Here is a 10527-nt window from a genome sequence, read left to right as displayed (position 1 = left end):
CGTGCCTGATGTGCACAGGAGAAAACCCCTTCCCTGAAGGGACTGTGCTCCCTCTAATCCCATTTGCCCAGTCTGTTCCATGGGGATATTGCCAGCCTGGGGCAGCAGAGGCACCCGCAGCTCTCAGCACTCTCTGCTCCAAGCACAGCTCTGGGCTCCTTTGCAGACTGCCTCTGCCGTGGGGTTTTCTCCAGGAGAAGCCAAGGAATTGCTCATGGAAGGGTGGAGATTAAGTTAGCCCAAAGGAAGTAAAGAATAAATATCTCATTTTTCCATCAAAATGCTCATGCTCTGCCCTACAGATTATTTCAAGTTTTTCCCACAAGCTTTGCCCTACCCATCACCTCATTTTTACCCCGAAAAGTAATTTTCTATATCCTCAAGAATGTCTCAGTGTCTATCCCCAAAATTTTCACTGTGTCTCTGCAAATGACTGCCTCAGTTTACCTCATGATGTTCATTCTCTTCCCTGGGGATTGCTTCAGATTTTCCTTCCGAGCTGTCCCTGTCTGTCCACTTCTGATTTCTTCTTTTTTACAAGAAAGTATTCATTCACTACCTCTGGAGATTATCTCCAGTTTTACCCCCCAAAATTTCCCTAACATTCACTCTTCATTGCCTGATTTTTACCTCAGTATGTTCATTCTCTCCCCTAGAGATAACCTCCGATTTTACCCCCAGTATTTTCCCTACCTGCCCGCTAACTATTTACTCTTTTTAACCTATAAATATTCTCTTTCTGCCCTGGAGATTTCATCAAGTTTTACTATGAAATATTTCACTATCTTTCCAGTACTGTCTCACTTTACCTCACGATGTACGCTCTCCCTGCCACACATCCCCCCAGATTTCACCTCCAAAATTATTGCTACTTGTCCACTACTTATTACCTGATTTTCACCTCCGTATGTCCATTCTCTGCCCAACAGGTCATTTTAATTTCTACCCCCAAAACTTTTCCAACCTGTCACCTAGTGACTGCCTCAGTTTAGCTCAAAAATGTTGTCTCCCCTAGACATTACCTCAGACTTTACCCCCAAATTTTTTCCCTGTCTACAAGTTACTACCTCCCTTTAACTTCAGTATGTTCATTCTCTGCACTACAGACTCAAATTTACTCTCAAAATCTCTCTGCCTCTCCAACACTGATGACTTCCTTTTTACCTCAAAACATTTATTTATTTTCTACCATGGAGGTTACATCAAGTTTCACCCCCAGAATTTACTAATACTCCCACAACTGATTCACTCAGTTTACCTCAAAAAGTGTTCATTCCCTCACCTAGAGATGACCTTGTATTTTACCCCCAGAAGTTTCCCTACCTGTGCACAACTGATTGCTATAGTTTACTTCAAAATCTTCATGCTCTCCACTACAGGTCACCTCAAGTTTACTTCAAACATTTTCCATACCTGTCCATTACTGATTATCTCAATTTTTACCTCAAATACGTCATTCTCTACCTACAGACACTGGATAGTAAATCATACAAAGATCTAAAAGTCTGCACAAGAAACAGCAGAAGGTTTTCCATGAATAACACAAGTTCCTTTTTTCCTCTCCTCCACCTAGGACTGCTACCAAGAGACAAGAGAGTTGTTATCAACACTCGAACCTCCCAAGCGTTGTTATTGCTCAGAGAGCTGCGCCGGCACTGAGCTACTCCCATGCGCCTGCAGGGCTTTGGGGAGGGGCAAGACCACGTCCCACTCCTGCCTGGAGAAATTTCAACGCCCTAAAAAGTCATTTCCCTTCTCTCTCTCTGACCCATGGCCAAAGCAGCTGTGTAGAACAACATGGACTATTCATGGAAAGGATGACTCAGTTGTGGGAAAAACACTAGAGAAAGACTATCACCCCAAATTTCAGGGTGAAAACACACTGCTTGTTAACAGGAGCACACAAACTCATTTAAACCAGAGAGGAAACTGCACACCAGGAAAAGAGCTGAAAGATATGCTCTGCCTTGGTTGATAATTCCAAAGGAAATTCCCCACCGATCATAGGCAATTACCTATAATTTTACCTCCATTATCACTGGATTTCTGACTTGGGTTTCTGTGGAAGTGTTTCACAGATGCCTTGAGGGGTCAGGGGCTTGGTTGGATTCTTTGTGGTTAGTCCTGACAGGCCCAAGCCAAACCCACCCACCTACATCAACGCTCCACCCCAAATTTGCATGAAATACTGATAACAATTTATAAATACTCCCCTTCCCTGTCCTTCCTTACACATCCATAGAGCAAATGTACTCTATCCATTGTTCCCAAAAGCACCTCTCCAGCCCAAATCCCAGTTTTCACAAACACAAACCAAACAGACCTAAGACAATTATTCCATCAGTGCCTGCAATTCTGAGCTCCCTGTTCCCTGCCACTCACACAGCAATCTCACCTCAGCCCAGAGACTCCCTGTCCCCAAAGGGAAGCACAACCTGACGGGGCACAGCTCTGGCACCACATTTCCTTGTTCCTGGAAAGCCCCAGGTAAATCCAGTCCCTCAGACCTTGCATTCCTGAACACCAGGAGAGCTGGAGTTTTACCCAGATCCCAGTGCCCTGCACAGCCGCACTGACACGAGCACAGGCTGATCGCTCTGCCCAGCACCATCCCTCATTTTCCTCCCATTGCTCCCCAAGCGTCCCCAAACCACTCCATGTCTGTGCCAGGGCCAGTGCCTGCCCCGAGCCCAACCAGAGGCTGTCACCCAGCCCTGCACCAGCTCTCACCCCTGGGAGAGCTGGGAATGCACTGAGAGCTCAGCTCCCTGGGCTCCCCAACACCCAAACCAGTCCTCAGACACACAAATAATGCCCAACCTGCCCCTCCGGGCACAGCCAAACACCACAACTCCATCATCCCCAAGGAACTCTGGCAGTTGCCTCTTCACCTCTGCCCTTTTCCAAAAGACACAAGTAGGACTGGGCTGTCAGAAATGGTATTCCCTAGGCAGTTCATCCCAGCAGAGAGGAGAAGAGGAACCCTGTGTCCCTCTGACTAACCCCACAGCATGGGCAGGACCAGCTGGGCTTTTTGTATTCAAAATTTTAAAATGAACTGAAGAACCTGAAAGGCAAAAAACACCACACACATAAGGTTAGAGCCAGTCAACACACACACAGACAGACACACTCTCAGACACCCCTTCTTCAGCTTACACTCTGACTGCAGCCCTTACTAGAAACACCCCCCCCAAAGAAGATGTTAAAGCATCTTCCATCTGCTGCTCCTTGATGTGGAACAGTAGATCCTGGGAAAATTGGTAGCATCAGTGACCATAGGGATCAAAATCTGCCTCGGGGACCTGCAAGACAGCATGAGGCAGTCTACAAGTAGCTGACAGCTAGGAGTTATCCCCACACCAGGCCCATAAGCTTTCTACCCAAAAGCCCACAGACAAGAGAGGGAGAGTTTTAAAACTGTTCAAACGAGCCATGACTGAATGTGCCAGGGCAGGGCAGCTCCAAGCATAAGTGGCACATGGACACACAGTGCATCAAATATAAGCAAAGATGACACGAAGACTTGAGAGAACGCTTCAGAAGATAAATTCTTGAGACCAGGATGCTTTGAGGTGATGGAAGCTATGGAACTACTGCAGTGAGGAGGGTCTAGTACACTGCATATAGAAGTCCAAGGGAATGGCACATGAAAAAAGATACTACCAAAACTGAGAAGGAAGATGGATAGGAACATCTTGTGTACTTCTGGTCTCAAAAAGCAAAACCATAAAGATGCCAGAATAAGCCCAATCCAGGAAAGTATGCAAGTACTCCCGCTGCCGATATGGCCCATAACGATGCCTGTAAAGAACTGAGACATCACAAAGCCCTGTGACACTGAAGACAACGGACACAAACCACATCACAGACACAAATTGAAACTGCCCAGCAGTTTCACCTGATGGACCCAAGATTCCTAGTGCAAGATGAGCCAGAGGCCCACGATGCCGAAGGAAAGAAGGCTCTACGGCAGTAGTATGTGACAGTGAAATGTAAACTCCCTATAAGAAGTTAGTGCCAAAGCTGGTAAGAGGATGCTCAAGAAGTGCAGCAGGCCTAGAGAAGGAGGCAACGACTGCCAGGTGATACAAAGGGTTCCCTAGAGAAGGATTCTGCCGCCAAAGGCTGAAGTGACATCACAAAACATGACCGACCGACAAATGGCCAAGATGCAAGATGCCCGCGTGTTATGCTCAAGAGTGTGGCTACACTGAAGAGTAGGCAAAATTTAGACCATGGCAATCATGCCAGACCCGAAGGCAGGCTCCTCGGGTGAAAAGACGGACAATGACATCAAGACTCAAAATCCAGTGATGCGAAGCTCACGAGAACATGGAGATGGGTTGGAACTGCCCGGCCCGGCAAAGGCTCGAGTGATGCTGAAGAAAAACTCCCTTAACCTCCAAGGGGCCCGGCCCAATACAGCCCTCTCCTCTCAGCTAACTTCAAATTGCCTCCTGTGATTCCAAAGGTGTTTGCCTTCTCCCAACCAACAGTCCCCACACTTAGCTCTCTGAAGACCAGCAGACGAAATCCATCCTCGACAGAAAACAATGCTTCAGCACCGTGGACGTCAATACATGGCCCACAGTCCACTTCGGCGGCTGCAAAAGACAGAACAATGACAAAATTCAGACTGTGATGACACGTCCCAGAAGTGACCCCTTGCACAATGCCCCTCTCCCTCATAACTGCCGAGGCTCATCGCTTACCGGCCGTTTCCAAACTTAGGCTCTGCACCTACTTGTGGTACCTAAGACAACAAAACAAACTGTGACTATCGCCCTCCAGAAGAATAATGCACGGGCTCCCTCTGCACCGCTGGCCCAGGCTCACCTCAAATCTCAATCCGACTCCGGAGGTGGCCCGGACGATGCCTGCAAAGCAAAAAGGGACACGCTTCGCATGCTGCCACGTACCTCTCACCTATCAGTCGCCCCACCTAAATACCAACTCACCTGCTCGCCTCTGTCCCTTGGCATGCCTAGGGCAGCAGCAGCACCTGCAGAGAAGCAAAGCAGAAAAACATGCTGAGAGACTGAAACCACAGCCTCCCTGCTCCAACTGAAGTACACCACACCCATACCTTAAGCTTACACGCACCTGGCCTCCAGCATCCCCAGGGCCAGGACACCTTCCCAGTGGACCACCTAAAATGCACAAACAAAAACGGATGCTTAGAGCTGCACCAGAAACTGATACCCAAGCAGTAACAACTCATTCTGTCCACCAGTCACCGCTCACCTCGCTCCATCGACCTTGACCACTGCTATTCAGCATTACTTCCTACAAATAAAGATGAAGAACAAAGCTGTAACACAGTCACCATTTACACTTGCCCTGCAAAGACAAACGGTGACTGACCTTCCTGTGGGAACCACCTCACCTGGTATGGGGCACTCTGTCACAGGTTCAATCCATCTGCAGCTGAAAGAAAGTTATGACAAAAGTCAAAGTACTGCATGAGAACTTACCAGCTCCAGACATCTTGTGTCAATCTAGAAATACTATCTTGAGTCCAACTAATCCCTACATTACAAATGTCAAGTCCCTAGGACTTATCCTATTACACCTACACCCAGACCATGTAGCAGGGCAAAGCAGCCCCGGCCCAAACACACAGACACCTGTGACACAGGAGATGACAAACAAGGGGATGCAACAAGGAGAGGAAACTCTCAGCAAGAAGAATTACCAATGAGATGACCTAGATGAGGCCGATGAGGCTCAAAGAACTCCGGCAGAAAAAGACCCTAACAGAAGGACTTATGCCAAGAACCGCAAAGATGGATGCCCGAGAACCATACGGTTGGAATCCTCCACCTATCCTCGCATTCTCACAAGTCCTAATCTGTTATAATGGATCGTTGTGGTGCACAGCTGTCAATACAGCTCAGAACAAGACTGTAAAAGGTGTCTGACTCGATATTGCTAAAGAGAGATGCGATTCCGATGCATGTCCAAGCTTGCAAGTCAAAGGTTCAAGGGTACCAGCGTCAGGCCAAGGAACGCAAAGGAGACGCTAAGGATGATGCCCAGCATTTCTGATAAGCCCCTCAAAGGGGTAAGGCAGAAGACATGTGACACAAGATGCCCAAAAGACACAGAACACACAATAGACAAGTGACACAACACACACCGGGACTGCTCTGCCCTGTACACCTCAGCATTGTGATCAAAAGTGAGACTTTCCCTTTACACGGCCTAAGGGGCCCTCTCGTGGACATCCCCATCTCCAAAGCTAATTCAAAAATCCCTCCCACCAAGTCCTGACCCAGCACACCACTCTCATCCCCCTCCCTGAGGCGTAGCCCTCGACTTAGCTCTCGGATATCCAGGGATGCAAATCCTCATCAGGTGCAAAAGAAGGCCGCCTCGTCCTCTGGGGAGTTCCTGCCCTCAGTGAGCTGTTCTCTCTTAGTCTACTACAAGAAAGAAAACCAAATATCAGTGCCTGAACTCAGCAGCACATCAGCCAAAACCCAACAATCCCACTACTCACCGTCTCCTGAGAACGCCCCGGTCCTCGGCTCATACACCGTGGCCGCACTCCAAGGCTGCCGGCGCAGGGTATACCTGGGTTAAAAGGAGACAAGGTGATGGGGCATTGCTGAAACTTGAGTGGACCCTTGCTCCTCCCTCCCTCCCCGAGTCGCTGCAACTCCTCAACCATTGCCAAAGGCTGCCCAGATGGCACCTTCAAACAGAAAAGGTACAGGCTTCATCGCAGAGTCCTGTAATAGTTCTGGAAGGCTCACAGGGGCAGCTCAAGGGTGATAAACTGGCTCCATCAGCTGGTCCATGAGGGGGTTCAGCCCCTGTAGGCATAATACGAGTGGGCCACCTAAAACACACAAATGGATGCTTAGACAATGCATGCTTTGAGCTGCCCCAGAATTTGGCACCCAAGCAATAACTGGTTGTGTCCACTGGTCACTGCTTACCTCACTCATTTGACCTTGACTGCTGATATCCAGGTTTACTTCCTAAAAACAAGGACAAAGAACAGCTCTGCAACATAACCACCATGAAACACCACCCCTGAAAAGCTGAATGATGACCAACCTTCCCAAGGGAGAAGGGGCAAAACAAAATGGAAAGGCACATACCGATGTAGTGTCCAAAAGTGCTGCATTGCCGAGGCAGGTTCCACCTGAAAGTGCTCAACTGTGACCTCTGTCTGGAAGGGTGTCTCTCATGTTGGAGTAGCAATTTGAATGCTGCAGACCACCTGTAAAACACAAAAAATCAAAGGCTACTTATAGTTTCATCACTAATACAACAACTCCAGTAACATCCAGTTCTGTGCTGGAATCAATACTCATCCAGCTCATGGTCCCCCCAGTGCCAATACCCTGCTGCTTCAAGCACTTCACATCTTCAAAATGAAAGTCCCAACAGTGAGGTAAACGTAGAGCCCAAAGTCAGGCCATAGCTTGGACTTCAGGCACCGACCCACCTCGTTGCTGTGCTCCTCTGGCCTCCTCTGTTCATACCAGGTTTACATCCTATCCATCTGCAAAAGAATTATTTGTCAAAGTTACCCAGACAGGGAAAGCTTAGCCTTTCCCAAGTTCTCATTCCTCAAAGCAAACTGCCTAGGATCCCACAACAGTGGGCCTTAGGACAAACTACTATAAAACTGCAAGACACCACTGCACCACTCCCACATCTCCACTGAACACCACACAGACTGGCCACAGTCACTCTGTGCGAGGCGTGGCTCGGGTGGCTAAGCAAAGCAAAAGGTTCCCTCTAAAGTCTCCTTTCTTCTCCACCTACCCCTCCTCAGGACTACTCTACAGGGCAGAGCAATTCCAGGTGAGACACAAACTCAACACATTATACTACAAACAGTAGGACACAAGGATGATAAAAAAAGCTCTCGGCAAGAAGAACGATGGCAAGAAGAAGAGACGACGCCAAAAGAGACAACCGAGGGTGTGGCAATGGTGGATGAAGGAGGCTCTAAGGAGCAGAAGAAAAGACTGTAACAGTGACCTGTTCTAAGAACTGTCAGTCACAGTGATCAAGATGGCTGTGAGAGACAATGCCACATTTAGAATGCTCCCATCTCCTGACAATCTTGCAAGCCCCAGGACATTACAGCTCACGGCTGGAAAGGATGGATGGCAGTACAGCCAGGAACAAGGCCTCAAAAGACATCTGACTCAATGCTTCCAAGATGCGATTCCAAGATGCGGCCAAGCCCACTGGTAAAAGAACAAGTGACATTGGCATCCTACCAAGAAGTACGAAAGTTCAAGAACCTAGAGATGATGGCCAATGCTTATGATAAGCCCCTTAAGGATAAAAGGCACAGAGATCTGATCCGAGGGATGCCAGAGACACAAAACACACACGGGACGAGACAACACACACTGGAACTGCTCTGCGCTGCACACCCTACAGTTGCAATCAAAAGTAGGGCTACTCCCTTTAGCTTACCTAACAAGCCCCTTGGAGAGCATCCCTTTCCCCTACATTAATTTTTACATCTCTCCCAGGAATTTCCAACCCACTACCCTGCTATCATCCCATCTCTAGGTCCTGGCCCCCAACTTAGCTTTTAGGTGACCAACAATGTGAATCCACACTGGATGCAAAAGGAGTCCACCTCAGCCCTCTCCAAAGGCACTGTGATCACCAGGTTGGCATCTTAGTCAGCTATGACAAAGAAAACCAAAATCAATGCACCCGTGGAGTGGCATACAAGCCAAATCCCAACAAGTCAGCTACTAACTGGGACCCTGCTCCCACTCCCACTCATACTTACAGTCCTTAGCTTACCTATCAGAAGCCTCCATCTCCAATGTCATCTTGGACCCAGGGTAGCTTCCTCTTGCAGCAAAATGAATCTGCTGAAAAAACTGAAGTATCGTACCTGACACAATCTGGAATTTCAGGAAGTTGCCATGAACCATGCACTTAATGCTATCTTCTTCACAGAGTCTTCAAAGCCTCTATTACTTCAGATACCAAAAGTACCTGCTGAAAAAAAGCTGAGAAAACCCAAAAGACCCCCTTCACAGAAATAAGAAGACACCCTTACCCCAACTAACCCCACAGAGGAAATGGGCCTCTTTTACCCAGGACTGGGGTTAATATACCCCTGGCCAGGCCCGCCTCTCGTTCCCACAATGCCCGGGAAAAGGGAGGAGGCAATTTTACCATCAGGGATAAAAGCACTGGGAGGAGTTGTAGCTGTTTGGCTGCTCTGACTTAAATTCCAGGGGAGTAAGGGGCTCTGTAGGTGCCTTCTTTTTTTACTACAGCCACACCTGCCAAAAGAGTAGGTAACAGGTAAGAGAAGAAGCTTCTTGTCTCAGCAGCATAGGCAGGTGAGTTGGGTAATTCCTTGTTAACATGTGTAATTGTTCATTAGTCATTCCTGGGTAGTATGCTGTAGGCAACTAAGTAGGCAAGAGAAGAATAGTAGTAGTATAAATGGTGTAGCTCCTGCTGGGGCTTCTAGTTAGGGCCATAAGTGTCATGAATAAGAACAAGAAAAGTAATGGACTCTTGGGCAGCATTAGGTTATATATGTACTGGGCTCGCTCCCTTGTGAGAGATTTGATGCCAGGGCATGGGTAGAAGTGTGGATTTAAACCCTTAAAATGCTGAAAAAGGGGAGTTTGCTTCAACTGAACCCCTTAAAATGAGGGAATAGGAGATGTTTGCCTTTACTAATGCTATTGTAACTAATGGGTTCTCCCTTCTGAATCACCTGAAATACTGCAGCCTTTGGTACTTCTTTACCTCTCTATCCTGCCCTTCAATCCTGTTGCAAACGCGGGGAAAACCCAAAACTCTGGGTTTTTTCCCCCCCTTTCCTTTTCATTTTGCCTCCTCTTTTCCTGCAGGTTTTGGACTATCCAGGCTTGCATGTGGATTAGACACCTTGGAAGCTCAGCTCCAGGTGGGGTTGCAGCAGTGTTGGAAGCACCAGGGATTCCCCCGAGGTTTGGTGTGAGGAGCTGCAGCTTGGGAGGGGCTGGGATTTTGTGCAGTCTCTCACAGACTTAGAAAATAGCAAGAAAATCCTTCCTAGCAGCATTTCTCTATCTACAGAGTCCTGAGAGCAGGTTGGTACGGCCAGTGCTGGGACTCCGAAACAGTGACTAAATCCTGTTTTCAGGGCTTGAGGAAGAGAGCCAGTCCTGTGTGTTTGGGCTCACAAAGAGAAACTGAAGTGCTGCATTTTGCTGGACCTGAATTAAAGCACAAGGGCTGTGTTTTGATGCTCAAAGCGGGCTTTTCGGGCTAGGGCGAGTCTGTGTCTCTGAGCTCCGAGTCCTGCCTTAGGCACAGCCTGAAGCCGGGCTCCCCGGCCTCACGCAGAGCTCGGGAGCAGCGACTCAGCGCCGCGTCCGGGGCTGGCGGCAGAGCCCGGGGCCGCGTCGTGGGGCCCACGGCGGGCTCCGGGAGGGGCTCAGGGCTGAGCGGAGCCCGGCCCGGCGCGTCGGGCCCGGCTCGGGATCCCGGGGCTGCCCGGGCGCTGGCACAGCCCCGGCTCCCCGTGGA

At 48.8% G+C, this 10527-nt stretch overlaps 1 long non-coding RNA gene across 1 annotated transcript; it reads right to left on the bottom strand.

Annotated features, from left to right (window-relative positions):
- Positions 1-5244: 5244 nt before the first annotated feature.
- On the bottom strand, positions 5245-6863 carry LOC138104500 (uncharacterized). The gene is made up of 3 exons (XR_011148090.1): positions 6506-6863; positions 5390-6425; positions 5245-5289 (listed from the first exon to the last, which is right to left on the bottom strand). It is a non-coding gene; the product is annotated as an uncharacterized lncRNA (long non-coding RNA).
- Positions 6864-10527: the final 3664 nt, after the last annotated feature.

This window comes from Aphelocoma coerulescens, chromosome 1A (assembly GCF_041296385.1).
Source record: "Aphelocoma coerulescens isolate FSJ_1873_10779 chromosome 1A, UR_Acoe_1.0, whole genome shotgun sequence".
Classification (NCBI taxonomy): Eukaryota; Metazoa; Chordata; class Aves; order Passeriformes; family Corvidae; genus Aphelocoma; species Aphelocoma coerulescens.
The sequence above is the reverse complement of the archived record's forward strand: the minus strand, read 5'-3'. Positions and strand labels throughout refer to the sequence as shown.